The following is an 18,248-nucleotide window of genomic DNA, read 5'->3' as shown; positions in this document are numbered from 1 at the left end:
TCATCTGCTTTGTCTGAGTTCCTGCTTTTGGGTCCTACCACACCAGTTCCTGACATCAGGAGGCTGCAATTAGAAAATGGCCCCTGTCTAAGTCTTAACCTACCCCCCCAACCCCCCCTCCCCTTTTTTTGTTCTTCTCTTGTACATATTTTTCACTCTTCATACCAGTAAGTAACCTGTAAGCTGATTGTATGACGTTCTGTATAGTAGTGTGTATATCTGTCTGTCTCTTATATGTATAGTAGTGTGTATATCTGTCTGTCTCTTATATGTCATCATGATTTGTGTGCATGGGGATCTCATCTTAAACAAGCTCAGTGCTTAATGAGTCTTCCAGTTTAGTAGACCTTGTATTGTGAATTTGTACTTCCATGTACTGATGTTCTCATGTCTTACTAAATAAAGTACATCAATCAATCAATGCCTATACCTGTGCAAGGTCACAAAACTGTATACAACACTTAAACCAAGCCCTTAAGCTTATCTGCAACGTTAGACCACATATCAATGTTCCTCTCACTTGCTCCATGTAATACTCATTGTAAACTTAATCAGCACACTAAAATATGTATCTGAAAACATTTTAGGTTACAAATAAGCAACTTGGTAACAAACATTCTTCCTAGTGGCCGTCTCTCTCTCCCTTGAGCAGCGTATAGTCTCTCAAATGGTCTTAGCCATGGTTCCACCTGGTTTTGCCACTTTCTCCATCTACAACCCGTACGTCTTCATAAACGTTCAGATTATCAAATATAAAGTGCTGAACCCACGGCCATGGATGTAACAAGTTGAATCGGGTGGGTCTGAGTACCCTTATATTCCGTATTGTTCAATAAAGAGCATTTTAATCCGATCGGTGGCCATTTTGTCCGAATTGTCTCCATAAGCTTTCGACTACGTGACCCTATCGGTTGGGAGGTGTATTGAACTATTGATACATTATCACTTTAGGAGAAAATGGCCGGCGATCCGATTAAAATGCTTTTTATTGAACAATACGGAATATACAGGTACTTAGACGCACCCGATTCAAATTGTAACATCCGTGGCCATGGGGTCAGCACTTTATATTTGAAATATGAACGTTTATGTAGATGTACGGGTTGTAATGGAGAAAGTGCCAAAGCTATTTTAGGGCTTAAAGAAATGGTCTCAGCAAGTAGTAACTTTTATAACATGTCCGTGTTGTTTCAAACCAGCAACCAACTCATAATGGCAGCAGTCAGTCAGATACACACAGTCACACTAGATAACACTATATACACACTAGATACACACATTCACACTTGATAACACTTAGTTACCTTATTGACCAAATGACTTAAATTAAAGAAATTAAAACGTGTTTTTTCCAAACAAACTTTCAACCAAGCTGTTGCTGATTGCTGAGTGAGTCACTTGCGCGGTGCATTATGCTCATATTAAGCCACGCCCAGCTCAAGTGACGTTACTGATCAATATAAAGTGTTCTAAAATACAAATAATAAGTAAACAATACTTAAACCACAGTGCAATTAATGTTTACTCGCTCTTGGTAAGTGTTCTAAAATACATATAATAAATAAATAATATTAATCACTATCACTAATTACTTTGAAGATGTTGATTATTATCACAAAACATATGGTACAAAAGGACCTTTGTTATACTTTGTCTATTCAAAAATAGCCGATCTACAAGCTCACAATGATTGTCAGCTTGTAGATCTGCTATTTTCAAAACGTGTGAAATTGGACATTCTGTATAATTTGTACTTTTAGTATATACATTTTATATTATAATGCCATTACTTTTGTACTTTTACTCAAGTATAATTTTGAATACAGTACTTTTAATTAGTACATGTGAAGTTTACTAATATAAAGTGTTCTAAAACACAAGTGCAATTAAATGTTACTCGCTCTGGGCAAGTAAACAAAGATATCTTGACTCAAAACAATAAGTAAATTGTATGTTTTAGTACAGATTACTTGATTAAACCTAGTATTGTAACAAATGAGTAAAGCTAACTCATTTATCTAAGTCTAGATAGCTATTGGATTTTACAGCACACACACACTCTCTCTCTCTCTCTCTCTCTCTCTCTATTTCTCATACTCTCTCACCCACACTGTCTCTCTCTCTCTCTCTCTCTCTCTCTCTCTCTCTCTCTCTCTCTCTCTCTCTCTCTCTCTCTCTCTCTCTCTCTCTCTCTCTCTCTCTCTCTCTCTCTCTCTCTCTCTCTCTCTCTCTCTCTCTCTCTCTCTCTCTCTCTCTCTCACACACACACACACCGCCAGCTCCGCTGGGGGTCTCTGAGCCTTGGAGACAGAAATAGACCAATGATAGACAGTCCCTTACATGTTTTACTGCCCGGCTGCTACTGGACACCACACACACACACACACACACACACACACACACACACACACACACACACACACACACACACACACACACACACACACACACACACACACACACACACACACACACACACACACACACACACACACACACACTCTCACACTCTCTCACACACACACACACACACACACACACACACACACACACACACACACACACACACACACACACACACACACACACACACACAAACACACACACACACACACACACACACACACAGGTTATTTGTGTCTCAGAGCGTTCAGGGCGTTCAGAGTTTGACTCAACAAAGTGAAACATTTGAACCTTTAAAACAGTGAGTTTTTTATTAATTCTTTCTGTTTAAACAACCTTGTTTTATCAGAGTGTGGATCTTTATATCTAACAACAGGTGGTTTCTATCAACAGGCGTCTTCAGGGATCAATATTCTACTAAGGATTAAAGGGTTCAACATGGCAGAAGCTTCAGTCACAACAAGGTGAGTTCTGAACCTTTTTAATGTCCAGGGTTCAAATCTGATCCCATTGTTTTGTTTCTTTGTTTGTTTTATTAGTCGTTGGGACCCTCATGTAGGCTGTGTTCATGTAACTTTGAGAGTGTACAAATGGAACCAAATGGACCCTTTGTACACTCTCAGAGTTACAGACCTGTAAGGGTCCATGTGGTTCCTATAACTCCGGGGACCCCCTGGAACCCATCAAGGACCGCCTGGGGTCCCCCGGACCTCAAGTTGAAAACCAGTGACTCATGTGATGACATCACACCGGTTCACTGATGATGTCACACTCATACATGTCCAAATATGGGCGTAAAACCAGCTGGTGTTCAGTGAGCTTGTAGATCTATGATTATTATTATTCTGAGAACCAGCTGGTGTTCCAAGTGACTGTCAGTGAGCTTGTAGATCAAATATCTTTATTTATTGTTTTATTATGTTTTAATGCATTGACATGAAAACAAAGAAAACATACTTATAGTGAATTGTATTTCTGAATATGTGGGTATTTACCAGTGGTAAAGTAACTAAGTACATTTACTCAAGTATTGTACTAAGTACAATTTTGAGGTATTTGGACTTTACCTGAGTATTTCCAATTGTCAGTACTTTTACTTCTACTCCACTACATCTCAGAGGCAAATATTGTACTTTTACTCCACTACAATTATTTGAAAACTTTAGTTACTAGTTACTTTGCAGATATAAATTGCATTATATTATGAAACAATCATTAACCACTTCAGCCCTATTTTATGCTATTTTTATATTGTGGTATTGCTACTTTTACTTAAGTAAAATATCTGAGTACTTCTTCCACAACTGGTATTTACTTTGACTTTGTTTACGATTACAATCAGACGCTGTTAATCCAGAGAGAGAGATAATAATAATATGACATCATCTAGAGAGAGATATAATAATAATATGACATCATCTAGGATCATAACCAGACTTTACTGTATCTTAAAGAATGCTTTGGCTCCACATCACTGCAGTAGTGTAAAGTAACTAAGTACATGTACTCAAGTACTGTACTTACAATTTGTTTTTGTTTTCTAACTCACTTCAGTATTTAAAATTGTCAGTACTTTTACTTCTACTCCACTACATCTCAGAGGAAGATATTGTACTTTTACTCCATTACAATTATATGAAAACGTTAGTTACTAGTTACTTTGTAGATTTAGATTATTATTACAAAACATACATTAACCACTTCAGCCCTAGCCTATATACATTTCGGCCATTTGAAAATAGCAGATCTACAAGCTCACAATGCATATTGTTAATCGGCTATTTTCAAAAGATGTTTTTTAACTTGTGAAATGGGATATTCTGCACAATGAGTACTTTTTTCAGGAATTCTACTTGTAACAGAGTAATTCTACATTGCAGTATTGATACTTTTACTTAAGTAAAACGTGTATACTTTTCCCACCACTGTGTATCATGTAAGACCTGGAGTGGATCTCAGACAGAGGAATGTGTTGGCTGAGTAAAAGTACTAAAGTACTGAGTACTAAAGGCTGAGTAAAGACCTGGAGTGGATCTCAGACAGAGGAATGTGTTGGCTGAGTAAAAGTACTAAAGTACTGAGTACCAAAGGCTGAGTAAAGACCTGGAGTGGATCTCAGACAGAAGAATGTGTTGGCTGAGTGTCTCAACAGAACCTGATCCGCTTAGCAACGCCACCGGTACTTTCCCACAGCATCTGCTAGCATATTTATACACTCAACTACTGAGTGCTTCAACTCTAGAGTATTTATACTTTAAAGTACTGACTGACCAGTGGTGGGGAAAAAAGTATTATACTCAAGTAACTCAAGTACTTAGTTACTGTCAACTACTGCTGGCTACAAACTCAACACAAAAATAGTAACAGTAACAGTTTTAAATAGATCTATATTGTGATAGTAATCATTACTATAGAGTGTTTGTTCAGTAACAGTGTTAAATAGATCTATATTGTGATAGTAATCATTACTATAGAGTGTTTGTTCAGTAACAGTGTTAAATAGATCTATATTGTGATAGTAATCATTACTATAGAGTGTTTGTTCAGTAACAGTGTTAAATAGCTCTATATTGTGATAGTAATCATTGCTATAGAGTGTTTGTTCAGTAACAGTGTTAAATAGATCTATATTGTGATAATAATCATTACTATAGAGTTTTTGTTCAGTAACAGTGTTAAATAGCTCTATAGTGTGATAGTAATCATTGCTATAGAGTGTTTGTTCAGTAATAGTGTTAAATAGATCTATATTGTGATAGTAATCATTGTTATATATATATAAAGACACAGTTACAGTTGGCTACTCTACTGTAGATGAATGCATGGACAAGTTTTTCTAGATCCTGCTGAGACATAAGTCCTTTAACCCGTGCTATATTTTTGAGGTTTTTGTAGCTGTTTAAATGTATTTCTGAGTCCATGACTACATCAAGGTTTTTGACGTGGCCATGCAGAGGTTTTTAATAGTGATTAGAGTTGGGCGCTGACTTTTAATCTGTCTTCCTTGGCTCCAAAGATTCCACGCACATCCAGTTGTTGATTTGTTCAATGCATTTACTCAGTGCTTGTATTGACCATAGTCCTCTGGATAGTCTGCATGACTATGGTAGCTTATTTTGTTGTTTTGCATAATCTGAGCTAGTGGGAGCATGTACGTAGATATTGAACAGTAGGGTCCCTAGAATGGATCCTTGCGGAACTCCGCCTGTGATTTCTGTCCGCACAGATGTGTAATTAACGAAAGATACAAAATAGTCTCTGTTCTCTAAATGTGATTCAAACCAGTATAGAACTGTGCCAGAACGTTTCAGTCTGTAGTAAGATATTATGGTCGACCGTGTCGAATGCAGCAGTGAGATCTAGTGTCTTTATTTAAGTAGAAGCAGTCTCTGTGCTGTGGTAGAAAACCTGACTGGAAGATATCAAGGCCATTGTTTAGTGTTAAGAAGCTGTTCAGTTATTGAAATACAGCTTTTTCAATGATTTTCTTAGAAACGGGAGGTTTGATATGGGCCTATAATTGTTTAATAGTGATGTGTCTAAATTATTTTTTTTTAAGAGTGGCTTAATGGCTGTTTTCAGGGCCTGTGTTGACACCTGGTCTGTATTAGATCTGAGGCCATGCAATTTGAATGTCTTTTTGAAAAGGCCTGTTGGCAGGATATCAGGATATCAAGGCAACAAGAATAGGATTTCAGATGCTGTATGATGTCTTACAAGTGTTCATGATTCACACACACATACACACACAAAAGCGCACACACACACACACACACACACACACACACACACACACACACACACACACACACACACACACACACACACACACACACACACACACACACACACACACACACACACACACACGGTTCCTAGCTAAATGACTCAATATAAGGTCAAGGTTGCCAATTTTGCACTAAAACCCTATTTTAATGTGTGTTTAAAACATGATACACATGATAAACATGTTGGAGTGTTTAAACATGATAAACATGATAAACATGTTGGAGTGTTTAAACATGATAAACATGATAAACATGTTGGAGTGTTTAAACATGATAAACATGTTGGAGTGTTTAAACATGATAAACATGATAAACATGTTGGAGTGTTTAAATATGATAAACATGTTGGAGTGTTTAAACATGATAAACATGATAAACATGTTGGAGTGTTTAAACATGATAAACATGATAAACATGTTGGAGTGTTTTCTGCTTTTTTTGTGTTTTCATATTATGAACATGATTTGGGTGACATCATCATACACAATGTCAGTTCTTCCTGGACTACAATGGACTACAATGGACTACAATGGACTACAATGGACTACAGCCCCCATGTTTCCTGTAGTTCCAGTCAGACTCTCACCTTGTTAAGACTGCCCTAAGGCAGTGGTTCTCAACCTGTGGGTCGGGACCTCCAGGGGGTCCCCAAATGATTTTGGAGGGGTCCCCAGGTACAGACAGTAAAGTGACAATTTAAGGACTTCTCAGACGAAAATAAGAAAAAAATTTAAGAATAGAAAATAAATGAATATGAATCATTACTGCATCAAAAGTAATCTATAAACTATACTATACAAACTGGCCAAATTGTCAAATAATATAAGAAAGGGGCAAAAATTGTGAAAATAGCTGATCTACAAACTCACAACACCATGCAACACGAGTCACTGTGAGCTTGTAGATCAGCTATTTTTTGAAAAATAGATAAGGACGCTACGGCTCCCCGCCCTCCAAGTGACGTGCTGACCAAATTAAGCCCTGAAGATGACATCAAAGCCTACCTCGAGCTGTTTGAACGGACGGCTGCTCGGGAGTATTGGCCAGCAGTAGACTGGGCCAGCATTATCGCCCCGTTTCTGACGGGAGAAGCCCAGCGCGTCTGCTGCGATCTCTCCCTGGCCGACGCCCGAGACTACAATAAGCTAAAGGCTGCCATATTCTCCAGCCAGGGCTACAGCCTGCCTGCCAGGGCTACAGCCTGCCTGCCAGGGCTCAGCGCTTTCACAATTAGAACTAGTGTGCAGCCCAGCCCCCACGGCCGCAGGTCGCGGCCCTAACGCGGCTCACTCGCGGTTGGCTCACCAGTGCGGGGGAGCCCCGTGGCTTGAAAGACCGCTCATTGCCGCCGGAGGCTCGTAAGTACGCGTCCCAAGTTAGTCCTGCCTCGGTAGATGACCCCGTGGCCCTGCTCGAGAACTACCAGGTTAGCTCGGAAATGCTGAGGACAACAAGGATGGAGACGCAGAAACCCGCCCAGGAAGAGTGACCTAGCCGAGATCGTCGGAGAGGAACGCCGACCCCTCCACAGCCACAGACTGAGAGAGCACCTCGGGCGTCCCAGCCCCAGAGGAGGTGCTACGTCTGTGGTCAGGCAGACCACATCTCATGGGCCTGCCCAGATGGAGACAGAGACGTGTCCATGCCGTCTGCAGCGAGCTCCGAGACTCCCAGAGGTGACCCTGTCGTTCCAGTTGGCGTCGTCCCGAACCTCCCGGTACCACTACTGATCGGGACTGACTGCGTCATCTTCGACAGGTACTGGTTGCCCGGCTTGCGTACAGGGCCACCCCGACGAGGACGACGCCAAAGTCGCCGCCCAACTCCCAGGGCCGCATGTTCGGCTTTCCGGCCCATGTCGCGTCCGGGAATTCCAAGTGGGGGAGAAGGTCCTGGTTCTAGTGCCTAGCAGTGAGTGTAAGTTCCTCGCTAAGTGGCAGGGACCTTATGAAATCGTGGAGAAGGTGGGCCCGTCAACTACAGGGTAAGCCAGCCGGGCGAAAAGGTCATCAGTTGTACCATGTAAATATTCTTAAAAAATGGACCCCGGCTGGACCTCTGCCCTCCTCGGCCCTGTTAACGTCCGTTTCTCCCCAGGCCCCACCCCCAGTCATCATAGGAGAGGACCTCGCACCCGCACAACTCCAGGACATCAAGGAGATGCTGGGTCGGAGCGGGGATGTTTTATCCGACCTCCCCGGCCGAACCAGTGTCATCCAGCATGATATCCAAACCTCACCAGGGGAGGTGGTGAGGCAACGCCCTACCGCATCCCGGAGGCCGGAAGGGAAGCGTTCAGAGAGGAGGTCAAGATGATGCTGCAGCTAGGCGTCATGGAAGAGTCCTTCAGCCCGTGGTCCAGCCCAATAGTGATTGTGCCGAAACCAGACGGCTCACTAGGGTTCTGTAATGACTTTCGCAAACTCAATGAGGTCTCCGTCTTCGATGCCTACCCCATGCCCCGGGTGGACGAGTTGATCGAGCGGTTAGACCCCGCCCGATTCGTCAGCACCTTAGGCCTGACCAAAGGCTATTGGCCGGTGCCCCTGACCGAGAGGTCCGAATCAAAGACGGCTTTCACCACCCCAGACGGTCTCTTCCAATACACGGCCCTCCCATTTGGTGTCCACGGAGCCCCCGCTACATTCCAGCGCCTGATGGACAGAGCGCTCCTAACCCTGTATGACTTAACCCGACAGAAGTTGCCAAACCATGTGAAATGGACAGAGGAAAGTGAGCGGGCCTTCCAGACGCTAAAGAGGGCCCTCTGTGAGGAGCCATTGCTGGTGGCCCCTGATTTTAAGAAGCCCTTCATTCTCCACACGGACGCGTCCGGGACGGGTCTGGGAGCCGTCCTGACCCAGGTTATCGACAGGGACGAACACCCGGTGACGTTCATCAGTAGAAAACTGTTAAAACATGAGAGGAATTATGCAACGGTGGAGAAGGAGGGCCTTTCAGTGATATGGGCCATTCACCACCTTCGATACTATCTCTGGGGTCGAGAGTTCACCCTTATCACTGACCACGCCCCGCTGAAGTGGATGGCCACTAAGGGAGGAGTGAGTGAGGAGCCTAGAGTCCAGCACCTCAGACCCGTTGCCTAGGGCAACTGGTTGAGGGGCGGTACGTGCCACTCTGCATCCTCAATCAGTTGGAAATGATGACACCTGTGTGCTGGGCAATCAGAAGGCAGCTGGGCTGAGTTTACAAAAGCAGCTCACTCAGGCTCACTCACTCCTGACTCTCCTGGGGAAACACAGTCCGGCGGTAAGCGATACACTCCACTCATTTCTCAGTGTTATTAGAGATCAATGCTATGTTTGAATACAAGGCTCATGTTATATTTATTTTGTTTTGTAGGCAATGTACGAGCGCTCATGAAGCCTGCACTGCTTCACCTTAAACCCTGCTAACCCCTGATGTGGGAAGAACCTACGTTTGTTTTTGCCTGAGATGCATGCCCCATGACCTGTTAAGTTTTCCTTCAATAAATTGAGCTTTAATGCCTGAACTGTTTCTGTTCTCTGTGCCGGGTTGGGGTCAGACACCACAATATATATATATATATATATATATATATATATATATATATATATATATATATATATATATATATATATATATATATATATATATATATATATGGGGTAAAGAAAAGAGGGGAGGGGGGGTGGCCTGTCTAAGGTTTTTTGAGGTCAAGTTGTTATTGGCTGCAACGTTTATGCACCTGCTTGTCAATTCATGCCTTAAAAATGATTGTCCGTTATTTTTAATCAGATATCTGATACTTTGATACTTTGATATTTTGATTGTTCGGGGACCACTTGGACCCCTTCCAGGACCCCTGGGGGTCCCTGGACCACACGTTGAGACCCTCTGGCCTACTGTACTGTTTATGGACTGTAGGAGTTCAGCCTCATAAACCCAGACACCCTGCATGCTTTAAAATAGACACACTGGCGTGTGTGTGTGTGTACACAAAGGTCAGCACAGCACTGACCTAGTTCAAAACCCATTTATAGTAATGATTCATAGCTGGTAATTAATGTATTTAAAATACATACTGTAGAGATTAACTAAAACATGCTGGGTTAAAAACAACTCAATTAGGGTTGTAATTTAACCCAACGCCAGGATCAATAGTGGACCAGCCCAGCAGTAGTTCAATATTATATATATATATATATATATATATATATATATATATATATATATATATATATATATATATATATATATATATATATATATATATAATGGGTTCTCCATTTTAACCCAGCAGATCTGATCTGATTTATTATTTGATTTATTTGATTTACACAACATGTTTTGTATTCATATACAGGATATACATACACGTGTGTGTGTGTGTGTGTGTGTGTGTGTGTGTGTGTGTGTGTGTGTGTGTGTGTGTGTGTGTGTGTGTGTGTGTGTGTGTGTGTGTGAGTGTGAGTGTGAGTGTGTGTGTCCATTGTGCAGAAGAACAACACCCCCAGATCCTAGAGGTCAGCTAAGGTCAGATGCCCTCTGGGAATTATCCTTTGAACTGGACATCTAGTGTTAGGGCAACCACTCTGTAGACCACTCAGTATCCAAACTTATCTCTGTGTGTTTGTGTTCAAATTGGGCTCTGTAAGTCCATAAATGTGTATCAATTTACCACAAAATACAGTTTGAAATGATCTGGGAGGTGGGTGTACTGGTATTTAGTTTGATAGGTGAATAGACATGTTTGGAGTACATTTATATTGAAAACAGAGGTGAGGACAGGTCCAGTGGACTGGAATTTGTTGCTAATCTGACAAACCTTTTTCATAGTATATATCATTTATGAATAGAAGAAGGATAGTTTCTAGACTACTAGCCTACACAATATTACAGTAGGTTAAGGTAAGGATATATTAGGCTGTAGTAAAGGGTTTTTAGACAGTCTCTGTTTAAGACTGGGCTGATTTTTCTAATAATCCTCACTGATTCTGAAACCTTTTTTGTTACCTGGTCCATGTGTTCTTTAGGGTTAGGGTTAGGGTTAGGGTTAGGGTTAGGGTTCTGGTCCATGTGTTCTTTCCAGCTGTATTTTTCATCAATCATTATTCCCAAGAATGGGGTGGAGGCTACTCTACTTATGTCCATACCCTCAATACTGAGCTTAGCTTCCTCTGGGTTGAATTTCTTCCTGCTAAAAAATATTATAAATGTAGTTTTCTTTATGTTTAATGACAGTTTATTAAGTTGGAACCATTTGGAGAGTATTTGCAAACCTTGATTATCTTCATTGATGAGAGAATAGTTTTTTTTGTGGTAAAGGATGAAAGGAGACACTTGTGTCGTCGGCAAATAGGATTGAAAACTAAGTATTTGAGGCTGCCGGTAGATCGTTTATATAAATTAGAAATAGCAGTGGGCCAAGAATCGATCCTTGCGCCACTCCACATGATAATATTGCTCTGGATAATGAAGTATTTTTGACTGTCTGTCAGTGAAGACAGGACCACCAAACAGCAGTATATTATAATTGACCGCGTCAAAAGCCTGGGAAAGGTCTAGAAAAAGTCCCAGCGCATATTCCTTGTTATCTAGTGCATTTGATATTCAAGTAAAGCCATGTAAGCCGAGTGTTTTTTACGGAAGCCATATTGACGATTATAAAGTATATTATATGAGTTTATATGTTGGAGGATTCTTTTGTAAACATTTTTTTCTAGGATTTTTGAAAAAGACTATATTGATATAGGGCGATAAGTGGTTGTGATCCTCTGATTTAAAAAAAGGGACGACTTTAGCTATTTTTAGGTCACTTGGTACCAGTTTTCAGTGAGATTGTACAGATAACAGTTAGTGGGTCTATGATAGTTTTTTTACCTCCTTAATAAGTGAAGTTCTGATTTCATCATGGCCGGCTGCAGTTGGTTTCAGCTTATCTATGATGTCCAGTACCTCCTGTGGGGCAGGGCATTCACAGTTATCATATATTGATGTCCAGTACCTCCTGTGGGGCAGGGCATTCACAGTTATCACATATTGATGTCCAGTACCTCCTGTGGGGCAGGGCATTCACAGTTATCACAACCATCACTATAGTCCAGGGGACTTCCATCTCTCTTTGAACTTTTGGGCTATATCTTGGGGATCTGTGATGGTTTTCCCAAAACCAAATGTCAAATCTGTAAAATTATTTTTAATGAAATACCCATGTCTCTTAAACAGTTAAATTACAAACCCAGTTAAAATACATCCTATATTTGGTCATGCAAATAATATAATATGCAATAAACACTTTTAAACAATGTTAGAATCTTAGAAAAATATTGTATTGTTATAACAATTGACAATAAAGTGCAAAAGATTCAGTTCAATGAAGTGCAAAACTTTCTTAACAATACAACTGAACATTTATGCATGTATGGTTAGCCTGTAAACAACACACATTAGAACAAACACGTCCTAACAGCATCCTAGCAGATCTACAAGCTCATGCCACGCTCTGAGCTTGTAGATCTGCCATTTCTTAAAAACCTCGTTTTTTTTACTCTAATTATTTTCTTCTGGGGGTCCCTGGAACAACATATTTTGAGATTGGGGTCCACGGCTAAACACATATTTTTGGGGGTCCTTGACATGAAAAGGTTTGAGAACCACTAATAGCAACATACGTTTTTTTCAGAAAACTGATTTAGAAGACATTTGTAGAATCGGGTATTCCCAAAAAGGCTTGACATTCCCAATAAGGGTATCCCACCCTCACCACAGATTACCTTTTTTTCTCTTAACATAGGCAATTAATAAAAATGTGCATCTGGCACTCGCCCTAACCCAAGCAGCATCTAAAGGGCATGTTTGTGTCAGACATGATGAAAAACAGTAAATATAAGGATAAGGATAATTCCTTTTAACAAGTCGTTCATGAGGTCTTGTTTCCAAGGAGAACCTGTGAGCAATTAGGGGTTAAGAGTCTTGCTCAGGGAAAATTTTCATTTCATCGACACATATGCTGGCCTGGCCTGGAATCAAACCTGGGGCAACCAGGGCCTCTGGCTCCCTAGGCAGGCTAACTAACCACTCAGCTATGGCCGCCCCTATAATATATGACTGTTTCATACTGGCTATGTAATTAAGATAATCCTCCAACATGATCACACACATGTACTGCTCCTTTAGGTGATCCCAACTACAGGAAACTACATGTACTGCTCCTTCAACTACAGGAAACTAAGATGTGCAAATAAACATTTTAACAAATTATCTTCAAGTATCCACCATTTAGCTCTTTCACTCGTGTGTATATATATATATATATTATATATATATATATATATATATATATATATATATATATATATATATATTATAATATATAATATATATATATATATATATATATATATATATATATATATATATATATATATATATATATATATAATATATATATAATATATTCATATATAATATACTCACTTGGCACATAACCTGCTCATAAAATACTTTGTTTGAGCATGAGGTAACATTTTGGATGAAAAGTAGGTAGCGCATACACACACACACACACACACACACACACACACACACACACACACACACACACACACACACACACACACACACACACACACACACACACACACACACACACACACACTTCAAAAATCCATTTGATTTAACCAGATAGAACTCTACTCTGAGCCTTAGAGCAGCAGAAGAAAAAGAAAAGAAAGGATCAAGTCCACAATATAGTATTCTGAACATGAACACAATTCACAAATCCAGAATCTACTCTACCATCTACTACAATATATATACTATACCATCTACTATCTCTACTCTACTCCATCTCTACTCTACTCTACTCTGACTACTCTACTCTGACTACTCTACTCTGACTACTCTACTCTAACTACTCTACTCTAAATACACTACTATCTACTATCCAGATAGAACTCTACTCTGAGTCAATGAGAAAGAGAATAGAACAGGAGGAGCAGAAGAAGAAGAAAGAGAATAGAACAGGAGGAGCAGAAGAAGAAGAAAGAGAATAGAACAGGAGGAGCAGAAGAAGAAGAAAGAGAATAGAACAGGAGGAGCAGCAGAAGAAAGAGAAAAGAAAAGGATCAAGTCCACAAGCCTCTACCTGCAAGCATGTATTGCTGAACACAAGAACGTAACAGGTTTTGTCTCCTCTCCTCCCATTTCGTACATCTCTTTTTGGAGGAATTTCTAACCCTAGGGTTAGAAAATAGCACCGAAGTGTGACGTCACTGCCACTAGAGGGCGCTGTTCCATGGGTTCGTGGCTTTATTTTTTGTGTTGAAATCCCCATTTGGGAATCTTAGATCACGTCATATAAGAACTGTGTTCCAAACATAAACACACCACCCTGGCGATTCTGTCAGGGGGGTGGCTCTGCATCGTTTATGATATTCATTCATATTTGATACAGCCTGTTTCTGGCAAAAATGAAATTAATTCTGCCTTAAAAGTCTTAAGAACTATTACTTCCGGGTCTGATATCACTGTCCCTACAGCAGCCGCGTTTATGGGAAATGTAGTCTTTGGGTCGTTTAGTCATTTCTAGTGTTTATATTGTGTTACTCTTTGGGTAAATGTGTACATTTACACCTTCAGTCGATGCTTCATATCATATGAGTAAAACCAGGGTGGTGTGTTTATTTTTGGAACACAGTTCTTATGATGTGATCTAAGATTCCCCAATGAGGATAACAATACAAAAAGTAAAGCCACAAACCTGCGGAAAAGCGCCCTTTACTGGCAGTGATGTCAGGACTTCGTGCTCTATTGGGTAAACAAATAATATACATGTTGGGTACAAAAATAACCCAATACCATATAAATAACCCAGAAGGGGTTAAACATTTCATAACTCCATGGTTGGGTAGATGAAATAACCCACTGGTTTTTAGAGTAACTATTAACTGTAGGTACTTTTACTGTAGACATTAACTGTAGGTACTTTTACTGTAGACATTAACTGTAGGTACTTTTACTGTAGACATTAACTGTAGGTACTTTTACTGTAGACATTAACTGTAGGTACTTTTACTGTAGACATTAACTGTAGGTACTTTTACTAGTAGGCTATATGGTGCTCATGTCTTGGTTGAGACTGTCCTCCATCACATTCAATAATAATTAGACCTATTTGATCCCATGGGAGAAATTCTGTTCTCAGTTACAGTAGGTGTCCAGTGTATTGCATAGGGACAGGGTCAGTGTATTGCATAAGGACAGGGTCAGTGTATTGCATAGGGACAGGGTCAGTGTATTGCATAAGGACAGGGTCAGTGTATTGCATAGGGACAGGGTCAGTGTATTGCATAAGGACAGGGTCAGTGTATTGCATAGGGACAGGGTCAGTGTATTGCATAGGGACAGGGTCAGTGTATTGCATAAGGACAGGGTCAGTGTATTGCATAGGGACAGGGTCAGTGTATTGCATAAGGACAGGGTCAGTGTATTGCATAGGGACAGGGTTAGGGTTAGTGTATTGCATAGGGACAGGGTCAGTGTATTGCATAGGGACAGGGTTAGGGTCAGTGTATTGCATAAGGACAGGGTTAGGGTTAGTGTATTGCATAGGGACAGGGTCAGTGTATTGCATAGGGACAGGGTTAGTGTATTGCATAGGGACAGGGTCAGTGTATTGCATAAGGACAGGGTTAGGGTCAGTGTATTGCATAGGGACAGGGTTAGGGTTAGTGTATTGCATAGGGACAGGGTTAGGGTCAGTGTATTGCATAGGGACAGGGTTAGGGTTAGTGTATTGCATAAGGACAGGGTTAGGGTTAGTGTATTGCATAGGGACAGGGTCAGTGTATTGCATAGGGACAGGGTTAGGGTCAGTGTATTGCATAGGGACAGGGTTAGGGTTAGTGTATTGCATAGGGACAGGGTTAGGGTCAGTGTATTGCATAGGGACAGGGTCAGTGTATTGCATAGGGACAGGGTTAGGGTCAGTGTATTGCATAAGGACAGGGTCAGTGTATTGCATAGGGACAGGGTCAGTGTATTGCATAGGGACAGGGTCAGTGTATTGCATAGGGACAGGGTCAGTGTATTGCATAGGGACAGGGTCAGTGTATTGCATAGGGACAGGGTCAGTGTATTGCATAGGGACAGGGTTAGTGTATTGCATAGGGACAGGGTCAGTGTATTGCATAGGGACAGGGTCAGTGTATTGCATAGGGACAGGGTTAGGGTCAGTGTATTGCATAGGGACAGGGTTAGTGTATTGCATAGGGACAGGGTCAGTGTATTGCATAGGGACAGGGTCAGTGTATTGCATAGGGACAGGGTCAGTGTATTGCATAGGGACAGGGTTAGTGTATTGCATAGGGACAGGGTCAGTGTATTGCATAGGGACAGGGTCAGTGTATTGCATAGGGACAGGTTCAGTGTATTGCATAAGGACAGGGTCAGTGTATTGCATAGGGACAGGGTTAGTGTATTGCATAGGGACAGGGTCAGTGTATTGCATAAGGACAGGGTCAGTGTATTGCATAGGGACAGGGTCAGTGTATTGCATAAGGACAGGGTCAGTGTATTGCATAGGGACAGGGTCAGTGTATTGCATAGGGACAGGTTCAGTGTATTGCATAAGGACAGGGTCAGTGTATTGCATAGGGACAGGGTTAGTGTATTGCATAGGGACAGGGTCAGTGTATTGCATAAGGACAGGGTCAGTGTATTGCATAGGGACAGGGTCAGTGTATTGCATAGGGACAGGGTCAGTGTATTGCATAGGGACAGGGTCAGTGTATTGCATAGGGACAGGGTTAGTGTATTGCATAGGGACAGGGTCAGTGTATTGCATAGGGACAGGGTCAGTGTATTGCATAGGGACAGGGTCAGTGTATTGCATAAGGACAGGGTCAGTGTATTGCATAGGGACAGGGTCAGTGTATTGCATAGGGACAGGGTCAGTGTATTGCATAGGGACAGGGTTAGTGTATTGCATAGGGACAGGGTCAGTGTATTGCATAGGGACAGGGTCAGTGTATTGCATAGGGACAGGGTCAGTGTATTGCATAGGGACAGGGTTAGTGTATTGCATAGGGACAGGGTCAGTGTATTGCATAGGGACAGGGTCAGTGTATTGCATAGGGACAGGGTCAGTGTATTGCATAGGGACAGGGTCAGTGTATTGCATAGGGACAGGGTTAGGGTCAGTGTATTGCATAGGGACAGGGTCAGTGTATTGCATAGGGACAGGGTCAGTGTATTGCATAGGGACAGGGTTAGGGTCAGTGTATTGCATAGGGACAGGGTTAGGGTCAGTGTATTGCATAGGGACAGGGTCAGTGTATTGCATAGGGACAGGGTCAGTGTATTGCATAGGGACAGGGTCAGTGTATTGCATAGGGACAGGGTTAGGGTCAGTGTATTGCATAGGGACAGGGTCAGTGTATTGCATAGGGACAGGGTCAGTGTATTGCATAGGGACAGGGTTAGGGTCAGTGTATTGCATAGGGACAGGGTCAGTGTATTACATAGGGACAGGGTCAGTGTATTGCATAGGGACAGGGTCAGTGTATTGCATAGGGACAGGGTCAGTGTATTGCATAGGGACAGGGTCAGTGTATTGCATAGGGACAGGGTCAGTGTATTGCATAGGGACAGGGTTAGGGTCAGTGTATTGCATAGGGACAGGGTTAGGGTCAGTGTATTGCATAGGGACAGGGTTAGGGTCAGTGTATTGCATAGGGACAGGGTTAGGGTCAGTGTATTGCATAGGGACAGGGTCAGTGTATTACATAGGGACAGGGTCAGTGTATTGCATAGGGACAGGGTCAGTGTATTGCATAGGGACAGGGTCAGTGTATTGCATAGGGACAGGGTCAGTGTATTGCATAAGGACAGGGTCAGTGTATTGTATAGGGACAGGGTCAGTGTATTGCATAGGGACAGGGTCAGTGTATTGTATAGGGACAGGGTCAGTGTATTGCATAGGGACAGGGTCAGTGTATTGCATAGGGACAGGGTTAGTGTATTGCATAAGGACAGGGTCAGTGTATTGTATAGGGACAGGGTCAGTGTATT

At 41.6% G+C, this 18,248-nt stretch overlaps 1 protein-coding gene across 4 annotated transcripts in view; it reads left to right on the top strand.

Annotated features, from left to right (window-relative positions):
* Positions 1-2,635: 2,635 nt before the first annotated feature.
* Positions 2,636-18,248, top strand: part of LOC308081210 (uncharacterized protein) — a 37,656-nt gene continuing 22,043 nt past the window's right edge. For 3 of the 4 annotated variants that reach the window (XM_080457601.1, XM_080457599.1, XM_080457602.1), the window contains exons 1-2: positions 2,636-2,704; positions 2,797-2,867. The gene's annotated coding sequence lies outside the window, so the exon portion shown is untranslated. Of the gene's footprint in view, positions 2,705-2,796; positions 2,868-10,847; positions 10,885-18,248 lie in introns of those variants that run through there. The other variant, XM_080457600.1, reaches the window with a different exon arrangement.

Source organism: Gymnoscopelus braueri, assembly GCF_963280865.1.
Source record: "Gymnoscopelus braueri genome assembly, contig: SCAFFOLD_58, whole genome shotgun sequence".
In the NCBI taxonomy this organism is placed as follows: domain Eukaryota; kingdom Metazoa; phylum Chordata; class Actinopteri; order Myctophiformes; family Myctophidae; genus Gymnoscopelus; species Gymnoscopelus braueri.
Note: the sequence above shows the minus strand (reverse complement) of the source record. Positions and strands in the feature narration are given on the sequence as shown.